Raw genomic sequence first — 15,959 nt, 5'->3', positions numbered from 1 at the left:
ACTTTATATCGGGCCGAGCACTTTACTAGGCACCCGGGCAAGGCATGACCGGAAGCGGAAGTCCAGAAAATGCAAATCTTAGTCAGTCAAGCTCAGGTTCATTGTCCAGGTGAGTAGTTTCATACAATGAAGGAAACTGACACTATAAAATGATAAGTCTTATCACCGTCACATTGAGTTATTGACTTCAAGTTTTATGATAAATCAATGGGAAACTTTAATACACTAACACAAATAATGATTATAATTAGGGCTGTGTTGTGTATGTATCATTTTTATATAAATAGATTTAAGAACTGCAAACTCACTACTTCAATCATTTATCATTCGACCTGTTTTTGACAACAGGTTTTGTTCATTACTGTACATTTTGCTAAAGCATTGATCAAACTGAAACTTTGTCTATGTTTTGCTGTAGAGGGGATCCTGCCAGTCCAAAGTGAACTCCTAATGGACATCTCAGTCCTCCAGCAGAGCTTCTATCTTCTATCTCATCATGTGCATTAGAAACTCCACTACACGTTTGAGTGTTTTCCTTAACCACGGCAGGACCCAGTGACTCATTACTCTTGATCGGTCAGGGGCAAGTGACTTTTTGTTTTATGTTTATTCATTCCTTCATGGATTACCAGCCATATAAATATGGACACATGCTGTAATCTCAACATCTATACTGCTTTGTGATTATAAAAACACAACACATGATCTGTACAGTTTTATAGATGTACAGTTTTTTTATCTGTTTTATAGATAAAATGTCAATTTTCTTATTGTTTATTAGTAATATTCACTACCATGGTTATATATGAGAATCTTTAGATTGTTCTAGATTTAGTGGTTGCTAATGTAAAATGTACAGTAAACTATTTATGTTCCTCATGTATACTGAATTTTTAACGGTAAAATACCGGCAGCTGTGGTTGCCAGGAATTTACCGTAAAATGTATCTGGTCAAAATAAAATTTTGTAATTTGTTATACAATTTCACTGTGTTTTTTACTGTCAAAGGTTTTTATTAAGGTTTACCATATTTCTGTAATTTTAACAGTTATTTACCATAATGGGGTATATCCTATTACTGTTAAATTAACAACAAATTACTGTAAAAATTATATTACAACTGTTGTTTTAACAGCAACTAACTGTAAAAAGCTGTGGAAAGTTGTATTTTTTCTACCATGATTTCAGTGAAAAAACATGTTCTCTACTGTAAAATTTAGGGTTGCAAAACCAGTATACCGTTTTGTTTTTTACGGATTCCCCATTCTTTTCACGGTACATTCCTGGCAACCACAGCCGCCGGTATTTTACCGTAAATTTGACAGTTTTTTTCTCAGTGTATTTATAATAAAAAAATACTAAATGGGTCAAAAAAATATACAATATGTATACAAAAAGTACACAAAACCGCAACCAAAAATGCAAAATATACAAAAAGGCTCCACAAATACACAAAATGACTCCAAAAAACATACATTACAGAAAAATACACCAAACAAAAATTATAAAGGGAAATCGCACACACTATTTTACTTTGCACCCACAATTAAATCCCTTTATAACACTACAGAGTATGTACACCTCTTTGTACATCCAACCTACAAACACATACTCATTTGGCCATAATTGACAAGTCTACTTAAGCTCCTCCCACTATATGAACACATACTTCTGATGGGCACTGTACTATTAATTATAGTTCTAAGAATAGCAATAACAATAATACAGTAGTAGTACAATCATACAATAACAATAATCGTCAAATGCAATGTATAGCCTTAAGCAATGTTGTCAATAAAAACCTGAGCACATCTGAATGTTTTCTGGGTTCCTTTTGTTGTATTTATGTCTATCTATCAATATTTCATGTTTGCCATTTGTTACAAATAAACCCTGTGAAAATTGCTTGAGGATTGAGCGATTTCTGACGACTTTAATTGTAAAAGCACATCATTCCTCTATAGATGTATTGCACTGTATGAGTGATTGCCACAGCTCCAAGATGGCTGCCCTGTAGACGCACCGTTCTAGTGGCACACGTGGGGTATTGGTAAGACATGTCGTGTAATGCTCTCTCCCATACTTTAAGCTAGCCGAGTATACAAATTTGTTAATACTGTTGTAAACTGTTTAAAAACATAACATCGTAACCGATGTTATATATATTACCTATAATATATTATCACATATATTACCAGAACACCTGGTAATATATGTGCCAGGTGTTCTGTCCCTCATCAGCTTTAAGACAAATACCTTTGCGTAGTTTACCAGAAAGAAAAAGAAGCTGTTAAAACCCATCTTGCACAAAAGCATGTTGCTGTGATATCCTCGTTCCCCCCTGGAAAAAGATGATTCTGAGAGGACATTGGCCTGAAATAGCATCTTACACAAAACTTACAGATGTACTTATTTGATATATTTATATAATTTTATTAAAACCTAAGGCACATGTTTGACAGTGTTACTGACATTTTTTTTTGTTCTGTCACTTGAAATGTTCATGGCTTTTTGCAAATAATAATAATAGTTTTGCTTAAATGATTGTATCTAAAAACTAACAAATAACTGTTCTAGATAATTTTCGAACGTCCTGGATCATGTGGTTTTAGAAAGAGAACTCTAAAATTATCACAATTTTTGCCACAATTTCTTTTAAAAAGCTTCAGCATAATCAGGCATTTGTATGTAAAAATTAGTAGGATATTTTGCCCTGATCAATGTATTGATGTATTATGCTATTTTTCACCCATCTCCATTTGTTCTAAGAACCCCAAAAACATAGTAGTTGATGTTTATTTTCCCACACTCACCTGTTTTCCAGAGTTTTAGCCTCTGAAGAGCCAGTTTAATGACGCTTCTAATAACCGGCTGTTTTGGGGCCTTCATTGCATATGCATAAGTAGGCGTGTCTGTAGACGCTGACACACACCAGCTGATCATAGCAAATTTATTTTGCTATGCACACACTCTTGTTATTGTTTTCAGCCAAAAAACTGCACATTACAGTAAAACACATGGATATTTAAGGGGTTATTGTGATGGTGAGTCTGACAAAAGCTGCTCCACGGTGTGTGTTTATCACATCAGCAGCAGAGTTAGTCAGCTGTTTCAAACACACACCGGAGCTGCTACGTCGCTTTCTTGTCGTCCTCTCCTCTACTGATTACTTTAATAGTCCATTCAAGATGACAGTCCACTGTTTTGTCCAACCACTGCGTCGCATTGAGTCAAAAACATGATCATCTCAAAGGAGATATGAGGCAATATATTGGGCACTAAAAATGGAACTGAATGTAACTGCTCCCTGGGCACTACTCTGTAGGTGCACTGCCCACTGCTCCTCAGGGAGGGGTTAAATGCAGAGAAGACATGTTTAGTGTATGTAGCTTTACATATATGAGAAAGTATAATGTATATTCTATAATAAACCGCAGTGTTTGTTTTACCTGTGAGGTAGTTTGAGAGGGAGGAGCTCACATTCTTATAGGGTACGAGGAGCCAGGATTGTCAGGAGGAGTTTCCACCCTGTAACGTGACGTGGCGAGAAAAATCCAACTCGCCCGTTTTGAGCTGACTTTTCACAAAATGTGGAATAACAAAGGAGGGAGGAAACAGAACTTTTTCACATTTGGCCCTCTGAATGAGGTTAAATGTATATCACTGTAGCAAAACCATTATAAAGTGAATTTTTCATAATACTGCAACCTTAATACCCAAATACCTATGTATTCAGCAGAAAAAAGCTTTGGCGTTTAGTTACAATTTTAACAATTTCTAACAATTTGATTTTGGCACTACTTTTAAATGGACCAAACGCCCAGTGTGAGCTGGAGATAGGCACCAGCAGACCCCCATGACCCTCAAAACAGGAACAAGTGGGTCAGAAAATGGATGGATGGATGATGCAAAAAGTTTATGGCGAATCCTATTTGATTTGGTTAAACTGGATTTAGGTATGGGGTAAAACATCACAGAAAAGAAGATGCTTTTTTTTCGCTTTCCTTTTTGGTTATATCTGTGCTTGCCTACATTCAGTTTGAAATGGCACATTTGTTATCTTTTCTCATTTAGAGCCTCTTTTACTGCAGCCTTTTCATTGCCCCAACAGACTCATTCAAATTATTGATCTCATACCCCATGAGTAGTGGCACAGATTTCTAACCAATACATTGATCCATGTTTCCTATTTTGAGAATCCCAAAAAAGTTTATTTTCATCAAAAGTAAAAAAAAAACAAAAAACATTATCTAATAATATATAATGATAAAGAAAACACACTTAACATTCTGGACAGTGTTAACGACTATGAATTCATATCAAAGAAGTGCTTAGCAAATTCATATCTTCTGTCCAGTGAGACGTGCAGTTGTTTGTCAAAATTCACTGGTGAAAGATTGAACTAGTCCTTTAACTTCAAATATAATAACACTAAAATTCTGCAAATATTGCTTTATGAAAGCAGACTGTCTGGCAACCTCATTATTTATGAGTAATTTACATTAAGGCTACACATTTGATATGTAACGTTAAAGTAATATAGTCCTCCTGACATAAGTATTAATCAATATAGAGGGTTTTCACTGACGTCACGTTCTGGGCAGTAACCCGAATGCGCGACCATGTTGGCGGTATGTGGATGTCAACACTACATGTTGGAGGCACTCGGAGGTAAACTCTGCGATTGATAAACCACAGAAAAGCGCCTAAAAATGCATTATAGATGCAAAGCCATACAGGGAAGAACTTGGTCCGCAGGAAAGGGCATCATATTTGGAAAAGTTTATTGGTGGTGCAGATCCATACGAGCCGTCTCCCTCGTCTTGGATCAACGATGACCCGGAGAGTCTTCAGTCTATTATGTATCCTGATATCGTCAACTACCTGGTTTTCTCGCCAAGCCCATACACAGAAAAAGACCTTAAATCTTATAAAAGTTTGGAGGCCTATAACCATAATCAGATGGAGTGTGGATGGGTGAGGTTGTATGGGAGATGGAGTATCAAGTCATCAACGACATTAGTGTTGTGAAGACCAAAGTAAGTCATGCAATAACGGTAAAAGTTCAGACCTTTTACCATATACAATGAGAAATACAGCAGATTTTAGCTCTACATTTTAAGAACTGTGTTGATACTGTAGCAGGCTATTAAATGTGATTATATTAAGTCAATAATGCCACATGAAGTAGCCTGATATGAATTATACTATTATCATCACATTAGAAAATTAGTTAAGAGCTGCTGCTATCAACAATTCACTTACCTGACAAGAAATTGGCCGAATTAATTCAGATGTTTTTCAGATTTTTGCCTCGTAGATCCTGGTTTAGCATCGCTAGCCACAATTGCCTCCTTTCCTCTGATAACTGTTGACATAGTTCTCCCTGATTTGTGATAACTTTTGGCAGTCTATAAAACTCCAAATGTTTTTCACGGTCTGACCAATTGATACAACCAAAAACACAGCAATAGTTCACCATTTCCACTCAAAATTCGGGATTTGCTTGTGTGCGTGCGATTTGTTATGTCTATGGGTTTGTTTATCTGCTGCATATCGCCAACATGGTGACTTCTGGGTTGATGACGCGGTTGACGACACATCGTGAAAGCTCTCTACGCTGCCTTTGGACGTAACCGCGCGATGCTAAATGCTATACGTAAGTTCACAGTGCATTAGTGAATTGATCCCATGTGACCGCTGCTGCTACGTTCTCTCTCGCTCTAGCGAGTGGGCGGGATAACACTACAGTCAGGATGACAGCGATAGTGAAACTTTTTTTTTTTTTAGGAAAAACAACAGCTTTTAAAAGTTGGAAGACCAACACCTGAGTTACCAGATCTTCAGCAAAGGTAAGGTCAGAAAATGTTCCATACTTTTCACAGTGAATGGTACAAAATTAAGGATTGACTTTGTGGATGATCCTCACTGAGGCTGTTCCGAGTTGCTGTTGTCATTTTCTCCATGTTTCTGTGTTTCCAACACAAACAACGGATGCGCTGCCATGTCATGAGATATGTCTTGTTGGGAGAGTATGGAGGTTATATTAAATAATTGTTTATGTTTCTTTAATGGTGTTTATGATGTTGATTTTGTTAGATGGCTAAATACTTGTTCATGTGGATCTGTTGGATTTTTTTTTTTTTTGTGAATTTTATATTTTGATAAGCGCATTGAGATGACTTTGTTTTAATTGCTTTATACAAATAAAGTTGATTTGAATTGAATTAACACTTCCCAGCAGAAACATATGAAATTGTCATTGGTGGTCTATATATATATATATATATATATATATATATATATATATATATATATATATATATATATATATATATATATATATAATACATTGCTGTACCCTAAAGATTAATTAAGTTATTTTAGCACTGTGAAAGAGAGGAATTAGGATTGTCTAGTTCAGCGATTCTAAACTGGTGGGTCGGCACCCAAAAGCGGGTCGCGAACCTGGCCTGGATGAGTCGTGGACAGCTAGTCATAAATAAATAAACCCTTAATGTCTTTCATGTTGGACTTGTCTTATTTTGAAATAAACTTTTCTTTTGACACGCATGTTGTGAAATGCATGTTGCACAGGAAAATTAATAGATTTATTTAAAAAATAAAAAAAATCTATATGCATGTTTCCAACAGCTATTTTTGAAAAACTAAGTTTGGTTCACTGAATTCTAAAAAAAAAAGTGGGTCGCGAATTAATGACTGATAAAATGTGGGTCCCAGGTGAGACCAGTTGAGAACCCCTGGTCTAGTTATTTAAGATTTTTAAGACAGCAAACTGTATGGGGTTCTTTCCTCTTTAACTGGAGTGTGATCCAGCTGTATATATTCCAGTTTACAGCAGATTAAATGCTAGTTTTAGCTTTAACAGCTGTAGCGTTAATGATGATGATAATAGGAATAATAGAATTGTAGTATCAGTAGTAGCCTCTAACAAACATGAGAATATAAAAAAGTATTTGTACAGCAAACTTTTCTTCATCATAATGTTATTTTGGTGCCAGTAAAATATTATTGCTGCCTGCAGCCAACAAACCCCTTAACTAATTAAATGACTTTGTTTTACTGTGAAAACCCTGACCGGAAATTCCTTACATTGGGAAAATGGGCTGTGATGGTGGGAGTAGAGGCGGGGGTTTGACTGAGAACCCAGTGCCGGTGACTGCGGCGGACTGACACGGAGGAGCTGTCCTGGGGCGGACCTCAGAGAACCTTTGCAGTAAGTGTCTTGCTGCTCGGTGTGAACGCTCTTACCGGGGCCGGTGGTCGAGACACCGACACCGTGTTTTTGTGCCGCATTCTGTCCCCGTGACCCTGTAGCGCCTTTTGTCCGCAGCACGAAGCACCTGGGAGTCCCTCCACAGCCCTGTGCGCGCGCACGGGCACAGCAGCGTGACTGTGGAGCTGCTTCAGGATTTAATCACCCACGTGCACACCGGGTCTGATGGCTCCCATACTGGTTGCTTTATACTGGGAGAGCAGCGGCTCTATCCGGAGCGCTCTGTGCTTTGGAATCAAGGGGATTGTCTTAGTTATGCAGATAAATCAAAGTCCTTTGTGTTGGGACACCCCTCCCCCCGTACGTACCCCTGTTTTGGGGTTGCTGTGGGTGGAAGTGTCTCTGACTGATGACTGCGACAAAGGCAGTTGTGCACACAAGATGCTCCAACAGCAGGTTCATCAAAGTATCTCTTTCTATCTACATCTGCTATTTTTGGTTATTTTTGATAAATGGCAAACTTATGTTCAGAGAATCCTATCAGTCAACTCACTTTTTCAAACCCTCAGAATGAAAGATTTGGGCTCTACTGAGGCTGTGCAGGATTTCAATCCCACACACTGATGGATCACTGACATGAGGTGTGTAGATTGTGTTTCAGTGATACATCAGCAGAGTAACTCAGTTATGTCTTGGCTGACAGTGACCTTGTCTGGGCTTGTTTTCTGTGGTTTGGGGACATTTTTTTAGTGTTTGTTAGGGCTGGGCAATATATTGAGATTCAAGAGTTTTCTATTTTGGTAATGTAGAAAATTACATCATATATATATATATATATATATATATATATATATATATATATATATATATGACAGTATTTTTTTGTTTCATGCATAATCAGGTGTTCACAGCATTTTTTACTGATTGAGAGTAGGGCATCAATTAACCACTATTTTAATAGTTGACTAGTCATCGATTATTCAAAAGATTAATTGACTAATCAGATGATAAATTGTACAATTATTTGCTCTGTTATTACAATCTTTTAAATTCAGCTTGGGACAAATTACAACAAATAAAAACAATAAATAAATGTTCAAAACAATTGCCAACTTAAGATGTAAACAGGTTCCTCACAAACACAAAATACATTTAATACATCATCACCAGAATCTGCTTTAGTAATAGTATTTACACATAAAAAAAAAAAAAAGTGCATATGGGTCCCTCCTGTTATTGTATAGAATTAATTCCTCCTCATTCCTTCCTCAATTCCTTCCTCATTTATAATGAAAATATTTTCTAAAAAAGAAATAAAAAGCACATGAAAAGCAAAAGTGTTTTTACTGTTTAATACAAACCACTGCTGAATCTAGTTTATTTTATATCTGATAGTTACATAAAGTTATGATTGATAAATATCTCTCTGGTTACTATAATTTAACCAGATCAAGCTTGGTGATTTAATCATTCAGGATATTCTGGTGTAATAATCACAATAGTTGCATTATTTTCTAATGGGACCAGCTTTGGTAAATGGTAAATGGACTTGATTTTATATAGCGCTTTATCACCACACTGAAGCAGTCTCAAAGCGCTTTACATATCAGCTCATTCACCCATTCACTCTCACATTCACACACCAGTGGGACAGGACTGCCATGCAAGGCGCTAGTCGACCACTGGAAGCAACTTAGGGTTCAGTGTCTTGCCCAAGGACACTTCGACACATAGTCAGGTACTGGGATCGAACCCCCAACCTCTCGATCAGAAGACGACCCACTCCCACCTGAGCCACGGTCGCCCGCTTTGTCTGTGAACACGTGAAATATAATTAAAAATCTGACCATTAATAATTATGTGGCCCTTTGTGGTTTGATGACAGTAAGTTGTGTACTTTTTACTTGGTCTATTCCTTTCCTGAAATGGTTAGCATTAGCTCTTAGCCCAGTCTTATGTGTCGTTGGGTTAGCTTAGCATACTTTAGTAGAGCACCGTCACCGTGTTTGTGGGAACTTTGGATGGATCTGATGGAACTTAGACTGGTTCACTTTGTTGGATGGTTGTCTGGTCTTAACCAAGTAGCGGTCCGTGATGTATCGCTGGTCATCACAGCTTCAGGTAGAATGAGACAAGCAGAGCTAAGTGTGTGAGCTCCCGGCAAGAGCGCTGAGCTCCTGGTAACAATGATGTAGGCCACTAGGGGGTGATACAAATAACAAATATTTATAACTCTTAAATGGCACGACCAATTTTTACCAAATTTGGAGGGTATGATCTTGGGTCCCTCCTGAGGCGATATCTCAAAGTTATTCGCGATTGGTCAAAGTGGGCGTGGCTTATTACATCATAACACATAAATAAACAAACATTTATTTCAGCTGAATTATTATGTTGAGGGCAGTGAAATTTACAGGGTAGATATAGACCGCACAGACCACCCATACCAAAAATTGCGCCACCAGGTGGCGCTATAATTGGACAAACATTTTGGCCTTTAACTTTCACAGTTTAATTCACATCTTCAAAAAATTCATATCCACATGTTCCCTACATAGTGTCGCATCTACTGACATAGGCCACGCCCACTCCCACAGCACATTGCTCTTTGGAAGTCACGACATATCAAAAACCTACTTTTTCAAGTGTGAAACTTGGCACGTAGAGTCTTCATTTGGACCTGATTTTAAGATGATAAAATAACTTTGTTGGCTCAAAATATGCGTGAATAATTACTGAGTAAATTTTTCTAGCTAGCTATAAAAATGCACATGTTGCATACGTATCTCGATCAAAATAAATGCTAACAACAACAAATCTGAGATCCTTGGTTGGCATGTGACTGTAAGGGTATTAGCAAAATTTTAATAACTTGCGCCACTAGGGGGCGCTGCAATAATGGAATATTTGTATCTCTTAAATGGCAACACCAATTTTTACCAAATTTGGTGGCATGGCTTATTACATCATAACATATAGACAAACAAACCCTTATTTCAGCTTAAGTAATATTTTGAGGGCTGTGAAATTTACAGGTTAACTATAGAAGAGCACACAGATCACCCATACCAAAAGGTGCACCACTAGGTGGCGCTATAATGGGTGCAAACGCATTTTGGCTTTTCACTTTCACACTTTAAATAACATCTTCCAAAACTTTATATCCACCTGTTCACAGCAAATGGCACGTTGGCCTGTGTCCTGACGCTCGCCCCGAGCCCGTCATCCTTCGTGACGTACTTCCACGGGCTCCGCGAAACCTGGGGGCAGAGTCGCACGGGAAGGCTTGGCCCCCTTTCATAACTGCTTGCAATTCTATTTGTTGTTATTATTATTATTAGGGGGCCAAGCCCGCGGGGCTAGGGAACCGCGTATGTAAGCATACTTTTATTTTTCATTGTCAAATGAATCCCTTGATAAACTATTCAAAACAAGGCAATTTAACTAAAAATAAATCTTGAATGAAATAAATAAAGGAATAATACAAATGAAGAAGATGCCTATTGATTTAAATTCTGGTTCTATAGTAAACAATGCAAAATTGCATAATAGTTCTTTTTAAAAGTGCAACTGAAAATGTATTTTGTTTCTTAACAATTGGACTTAAAAAAACAAAAAACAAAAAACAGTGATTTCACTGTATTTAGGTCAGATATTTGTTTGGACCAGCAGAGGCCCCTGGTAACCCAGTGGTCGGTTGGCATGCAGATATCTTGCAGTGAAGAAGAGATGCTATGCTAGCAGACAGAGCTAATAGAAAAACGTGACTTTTACAGAAATTCATGTACACAGACACAGATATTTTTTTATGCTAAAGGGGTAAGGAATCATTTATGAACATGTTTAAAAGTAGAAGGCGGCCAGAAAGAAAGTATTAACAGATTCCGCCCGCTGCCAACACTTCTGCTGGTTAAAAAAAGTACTGCGATTCAATTTTCACAGTATCGATGTGAATCGTGATACCTATGAATCGATTTTTAACTGCCTTACAGTTAATCGTTACATCCCTAGTTACTACCGGTATTTGAATGTTCTGTTATCCTACAGAATTTCTTCATCCTCCTCATTCTCCTTCTCATCATCTTCCTCTATTTCAAAGCGACTTGAAGATTTTTGCTCCCAAGTGGCTTCTCATATTTTTTGTAGCTTGCATTAATTAATTATCACTAAATTATCTGTATTAAGAAATAGATTGTATTTCAAAAAAAGGGAATTCCTCATAAAATAAAGGTAGCTGGGACAATTTGGTTTTATCATGACACTAGGCTACCAATTTGATATGTATTGAGGTTTTGATTTATTGCAATTTTAGTATTGTGATTTAATAGTATCTATTATTGAAATGTTAGTGTCCTCATTTTCCTTAACCATTAACAAAAGTTGAATCATACACTTCTCGAAACAATACACGAGTCATAGTTCCAAAAACAATGCACATCACAAGTCAGTCAGTCTGATGTTTATTTCAACTGCACATTAAAGTGTGGGGGAAAAAAGAAATAAGTACATTGAGATTTATTGCAAAAGCAATCATTTTCCCAACCCTTGTCAAATATCATTTTTTTCTTTTTCACAAGGGTTCATTTGAATACTTAACATTGGAGTGCTACATTACAAAAGGTCCAGTTAAAGTCACTGATGGACAGATTGTGTGATATGAAAAGTTCAGATCGCTCTGTCTACACTCTACTCTGGAACTGCCCATCACTTTGAAATGTGTCCAAACTTTACTTTTCTTTTAATTTATAACTCTCACATCCACTGCTTAGTTTTTGTGTCTGAATAAATATCTCTGGCCTTTCGCGTCTTTCTTCCCGTTCAGTCGGCTGCTGAGCTCACCGTGCAGTCTGTAGCCCTGACCCTCTCCACTCCGAGATGCAGCCAGATGGAGCCTCGCGTGTGGTGACTCATGTCTTTCACCACAATTCATCTCCAAATCTTATCGTATGTGTTGTGCACCCCTTAAGATAATGGTTTTTGCTATTCAAAGGTTACCTGTAGTTAATAATACCTGCAAGTAGGGATGTAACGATTCACTCAACTCCCGATACGATTCGATTCATGATACTGGGTTCACGATACGATTCTCTCACAATTTATTTTACACAATGGGACTGCAGACAAATGATGACTGAAAAATACTCTATTTTTTTTGGGAAAAAAAACTAGAAATGACTGTACTATTTTCCTTTTATTTTTCATTGTCAAAAGAATCCCTTGATAAACCATGCAATTTAACTAAAAATAAATCTTGAATGAAATAAATAAAGGAACAATACAAATGAAGAAGAAGCCTATTAATTTAAATTCTGGTTCTGTAGCAAAACTGCATAATAGTTATTTTTCTTTTTAAAAGTGCAACTGAAAATGTATTTTGTGCCTTAACAATTGGACTTTAAAAAAAACATACATTGCACTGTATCTACGTCTGATATTTGTTTGGACCAGCAGAGGGTGCTGGTAGGTAACCCAGTGGTCGGTTGGCATGCAGCTATTCTAGCAGTGAAGAGAGATGCTATGCGCTAGCAGACAGAAAAACGTGACTTTACAGATATTCACGTAATATCACAGATATTCTTTCGGTGCTAAAGGGGTAAGGAATCATTTATGAACATGTTTAAGAGTAGAAGGCGGCCAGAAAGAGAATAGTAGCAGATTCAGTCCGCCGCCAACACTTCTGGACAAGAGAAGGATATATATATATACACACACTGCCCTCTGCTGTTCAAAAAAGTACTGCGATTCAATTTTCACAGTATCAATGTGAACCGTGATACCTATGAATCGATTTTTAACTGCCCTACGATTAATCGTTACATCCCCTACCTGCAAGCTCTTTACAAAAATCCTACATATAATACTAGACTAGAGGTTTAGTCGGGTAACTTCTTTAAAAGTCCTTGTTGAGCAGCCAGGAGTAAAAATTCCCAGGCAAAGACAGTCCCTGTCATTTTCACCTCTGACGCTTGTAGTGACATGACGTGGCATCAGTGCTGCCTGAGGCTACGCTGACGGTTACTTTTCTAGCTGATTTTCCTCCTCAAAATCGCTTCATTGTCCTCTAAGACTCATGCCTCAGTAAGTCCACTCACTCGAGTTGTGCAGCGCGATTCCCGGCGGCGACTGCCAGCTGTGGCAGCTCCAATGTGCAACAAAAGCTCGCAATACCAACTTCAAACGTATCCAAAGAAGCTCCAACAAAAACCTTTATGTTGTCCGTAGCAATAAATAAAACATTATTCAAGAAAATGTGGAGAAAATCACCACTATCAATTCAATCGGATAGGACACTGCACTGGAATCAACGACTGGATGTCACATACAGCCAAATATGGTTGATTGTATTTTAAGGTATAAAATTGTGTAGCAAAGTACTTAAAATAAATGTACAATAAAAATATTTGAAAAAATAAAAGAACATATTTTGTTATATACATGACTAGTAAAGCTTTCCTTTCTAGAGAGGAAGAAGAATCAGGGGTGGTTTAAACATTGCAATTATTTGACCGTTCTCAACTTAATATAATTAACGGGTACAATCCAAATTAAAGCCGCGAGCGGCGTCATAGGGTCCGATGAAGCGGCCGGGGGCGGTAACCCACGGTCACGTATACCACTGTTGGGGATTTGGGAATTGGCCTGGAGTTGTAAGCGTTTTCGTATAACGGCGTAGTTATGGCGAAGGATTTTCCTGTGTCATGATAGGCCCCTCCCACTTTTCACAGCCTGCTCTATTTGCCATAGCAATGTGCTTCCATCTAATAAGATTCATCCTACAGTGTTTTGAAGTCAACACGACATGTCGTCTTGCCGCTAGAGCTGCTGGCGTAGGACGGCCCAAGAAGCGGTGCCCTCTGAGAGCGCAAGGCATTGTGGGTGTTTTTGGTTATCGTTTGTTGTTTGGGGCTGTACGGTCATCATGTGTATCAAATATGAAGCACTTTGAACTTTTCATTCTGGAGTTGTAAGCGTTTTTGTATAACGGCGTAGTTATGGCGAAGGATTTTCCTGTGTGATTATAGGCCCCTCCCACTGACCATGATGGGTAATTTGGTCATCGAGCGTTGTTTATGGATGGACAATCATCGTGCGTATCAAATATGAAGCAGTTTGAACTTTGCATTGGAGTGGTATAAGCATTTTCCTATTACGGCGTGCTGATGACGAAGGATTTTCCAGTGATATTTTAGGCCCCTCCCACTGACCACAGTCTGTTGTTTCTTCAATAGGAATTTGCTCCCCTCTGTGTAGGTTCATCCTACAGTGTTTTGAAGTCAACACGACATATCGTCTGTCCGCTACAGCTGCTCGTGTAGGACGACCACAGAAGCGGCGCCCTCTGAGAACGCAAGGCATTGTGGGTAAATTGGTTATTGTTTGTTGTTTAGCTCTGGACAATGATCGTGTGTATCAAACATGAAGCAGTTTGAACTTTGCACTCTAGAGTTATAAGCGTTTTCGTATAACGGCTTAGTTATGGCGAGGGATTTTCGTGTGTCATTATAGGCCCCTCCCACTGGCCATGATGGGTAATTTGGTCATCGAGCGTTGTTTATGGATGGACAATCATCGTGTGTATCAAATATGAAGCAGTTTGAACTTTGAATTGAAGCGTTATACGCATTTTCCTATTATAGCGTGCTGATGGCGAAGGATTCTCCCGTGTCATTATAGGCCCCTCCCACTGATCACAGCCTGTTTTTTCTTCCATAGCAATTTGCTACCCTCTGTGTAGGTTCATCCTACAGTGTTTTGAAGTCAACACGACATATCGTCTGTCCGCTACAGCTGCTCGTGTTGGACGACCACAGAAGCGGCGCCCTCTGAGAACGCAAGGCATTATGGGTAAATTGGTTCTCGAGTTTTGTTAATGGCTGTACGGTCATCATGTGTATCAAATATGAAGCAGTTTGAAATTTGCATTCTAGAGTTATAAGCTTTTTCCTAGAACGGCGTCCTGTAAATGCTAACCGTGTACATGACCTTAAATGACACCGGTCGAAAACACAAGACATGATGGGAAATGTTTCAAAGCAGTCATGACCAAGCTTGGGCACATGTCCTTTGTGTGAAATTTGAAGCTGATCAAAGTTTGTGTGTCAGAGTTATGGAGATTTGGAATTTTTTGCGTGCTAACGAAAATTAGCATTGCATTTTTGTGGCGGCGCCACGACCAAACCGTGACAGATACGAAAATTCTTTCGATAACTTCAATGGGTCCTATGTGGTGTTGCCAAGTTTTATGCGAATCGGATGAATCCCCTCAGACTAGTTCGCGCAGATGCATTTCGAGGGCGAAACGCCATTTTTGACCTTTGACCCAAGATGGCTGACTTCCTGTTTGGTTTTGGGCGGGGTCACAATGTTACTTTTTGCTCATTTTGGGGCGAAGACTACATGTGGCGATTTTCGTGCAAATCGGTCAGACCTGGCGGTCGTGTGGTTCCATCGTTTGTTTGGCGTCTTTTTTTCACGCCACCAAATTATCAAATTTTTCGCCAGGCCTGAGGTGCGTGCAAATTTCGGTGAGTTTTCGGGCATTTTTAGGGGGTCGAATTAGCGATCAAAGGTAGGCAGGGTATAATAATAATAATAATAATAATAGGAAATAAAAGCGAAAACAATAGGTTCCTCTGTCCCATTCTGGGACATCGGACCCTAACTATAGTATATTCAGCAGTATTGATGCTGCACACAAAATAATATGCTAATTTGGGTTTGG

The 15,959-nt window shown here is 38.3% G+C and overlaps 1 protein-coding gene across 12 annotated transcripts in view; it reads left to right on the top strand.

The window, feature by feature from the left end:
* Positions 1 to 7,120: 7,120 nt before the first annotated feature.
* Positions 7,121 to 15,959, top strand: part of arhgap12b (Rho GTPase activating protein 12b) — a 101,387-nt gene continuing 92,548 nt past the window's right edge. For all 12 annotated transcript variants that reach the window (XM_028433901.1, XM_028433900.1, XM_028433908.1 and 9 more), the window contains exon 1: positions 7,121 to 7,237. The gene's annotated coding sequence lies outside the window, so the exon portion shown is untranslated. The remainder of the gene's footprint in view (positions 7,238 to 15,959) is intronic.

Source organism: Gouania willdenowi, chromosome 20 (genome assembly GCF_900634775.1).
Source record: "Gouania willdenowi chromosome 20, fGouWil2.1, whole genome shotgun sequence".
NCBI classification, from domain to species: domain Eukaryota; kingdom Metazoa; phylum Chordata; class Actinopteri; order Blenniiformes; family Gobiesocidae; genus Gouania; species Gouania willdenowi.
The sequence above is the reverse complement of the archived record's forward strand: the minus strand, read 5'-3'. Positions and strand labels throughout refer to the sequence as shown.